The sequence below is a fragment of the Chiloscyllium plagiosum genome, unplaced genomic scaffold, assembly GCF_004010195.1.
Source record: "Chiloscyllium plagiosum isolate BGI_BamShark_2017 unplaced genomic scaffold, ASM401019v2 scaf_13666, whole genome shotgun sequence".
NCBI classification, from domain to species: domain Eukaryota; kingdom Metazoa; phylum Chordata; class Chondrichthyes; order Orectolobiformes; family Hemiscylliidae; genus Chiloscyllium; species Chiloscyllium plagiosum.
The window spans coordinates 13,627-15,952 of record NW_025212495.1 but is presented as its reverse complement, the minus strand read 5'-3'; positions in this window follow the sequence as shown (position 1 = coordinate 15,952).

The following is a 2,326-nucleotide window of genomic DNA, read 5'->3' as shown; positions in this document are numbered from 1 at the left end:
GCACTCCTGTAGTAGGGGTCCCTCTGACACTGCAGCACTCCTGTAGTGGCGGCGCCTCTGACACTGCGGCACTCCGGTAGTAGGGGTCCCTCTGACACTGCAGCACTCCTGTAGTAGGGGTCCCTCTGACAGTGCGGCAATCCTGCATTAGGCTCCCTCTGACAGTGCGGCACTCCTGTAGTAGCGGTCCCTCTTACAATGCAGCACTCCTGTAGTCGGGGTCCCTCTGACAGTGCAGCACGCCTCTAGTAGAGGTCCCTGTGACAGAGCTGCACTGCGTTCGTAGCGGTCCTTCTGATAGTGCAGCACTCCAGTAGTAGGGGTCCCTCTGAGAGTGCAGCACTCCTGTAGTAGCGTTACCTCTGACAGAGCAGCACTCCTATAGTAGTGGCCCCTCTGACACTGTGGCACTCCTGTAGTAGGGGTCCCTCTGACACTGCAGCACTCCTGCATTAGGCTCCCTCTGACACTGCAGCACTCCTGTCGTAGTGGCCCCTTTGACACTGCAGCACTCCTGTAGTAGGGGTCCCTCTGACACTGCAGCACTCCTGCAGTAGGTGTCTCTCTGACATAGCAGCACTGCTGTAATTGGGGTCCCTCTGACAGTGCTGCACTCCTGTAGTAGCGGTCCCTCTGACACTGCAGCACTCCGGTAGTAGCGGCCCCTCTGACACTGCGGCACTCCGGTAGTAGTGGTCTCTCTGACAGAGCAGCACTCCTGTAGTAGCGGTCCCTCTGACACTGTGGCACTCCTGTTGTTGCGGCCCCTCTGACACTGCGGCACTCTGGTAGTAGGGGTCTCTCTGACACTGCAGCATTCCTGTAGTAGGGTTCTCTCTGTGAGAGCAGCACTCCTGTAATTGGGGTCCCCCTGACACTGCAGCACTCCTGTAGTAGGGGTCTCTCTGAGAGAGCAGCACTCCTGTAATTGGGGTCCCTCTGACAGTGCAGCACTCCTGCAGCAGTGGTCCCTCTGACAGTGCAGCACTCCTGTAGTAGCAGTCTTTCTGACACTGCGGAACTCCTGCAGTAGCGGTCCCTCTGACAGAGCAGTACTCCTGTAGTAGGGATCCCTCTGACAGAGCAACATTCCAGTAGTAGGGGTCTCTCTGACAGAGCAGCACTGCTGTAGTTGGGGTCCCTCTGACAGTGCGGCAATCCTGCATTAGGCTACCTCTGGCAGTGCAGCACTCGTGTACTAGCGGTCCCTCTGAAAATGCAGCACGCCTGTACTAGCGGTCCCTCTGACAGAGCAGCACTCCTGTAGTTGGGGTCCCTCTTACAGTGCAGCACTCCTGTAATAGCGGTCGCTCTGACAGTGCAGCACTCCTGTAGTTGGGGTCCCTCTGACAGTGCAGCACTCCTGTAGTTGGGGCCCCTCTTACAGTGCTGCACTCCTGTACTAGCGGTCGCTCTGACAGTGCAGCACTCCTGTAGTAGGTGTCCCTCTGGCAGTGTAGCACTCCTGTACTAGCGGTCCCTCTGAAAATGCAGCACGCCTGTAGCAGGTGTCCCTCTGACAGTGCGGCACTCGTGTAGTAGCGGTCCCTCTGGCACTGCAGCACTCCTGTAGTAGCAGTCTGTGGTGAAAGGGTTAAAATTGTGTCCCAATACATGTGTGAATCTAACCGAAAATGGAAGGTGTCGCTTAGTCCCGTGTGAATCTTATTACACACCTTCCCGTGTGAATCTTCTTATCTGCATGTGACCAGAATGGAATGTGTTTTTCAGCCTTGCTCTGCTGTTCACATGAATGTTTAGATCTCGAAAAGAGTATATCAGCTGGAAAAGTCTCCAGTTCGGGAGAGTCTGCTCCGGGGTTGCGGTTAACCGCCGAGCGTGGGTTGTTGGCAACCGCTCTACGAGAACTGACGGCTCCCAGTTCCGGTAACACGTAGACTGAGTATAAACCAGACCCGTTGTAAGTACGAGACCTGGTTGTGGCGACGCTGAGGGGAATAAAACACTTATATTCTAGCAGACTCGCCTCTTGGCTGTTTGCTCTGTGTCAGACTACTTTCCTGCGAGCCTGGTCCTTGACCTTGAGAATTCTCTGAAACATCAGTGCATTAAAGAGTCATACAGCACGGAATGAGACCCTTCAATTCATCCAAGCCAACTAAGTTTCACAAACTGAATTAATCCCATTTACCTGTGTTTGGCCCCCATCGCTCTAAATCTTATCTATTCGTGTATTGTCCAAATGTCTTTCAAATGTTGTAACTGTACCTGCATCTACCAATTCCTCAGTTCAAGGCAAGGACTGATTAGGGATAGTCAACATAGCTTTGTGCATGGGAAATCATGTCTCACAAACTTGATTGAG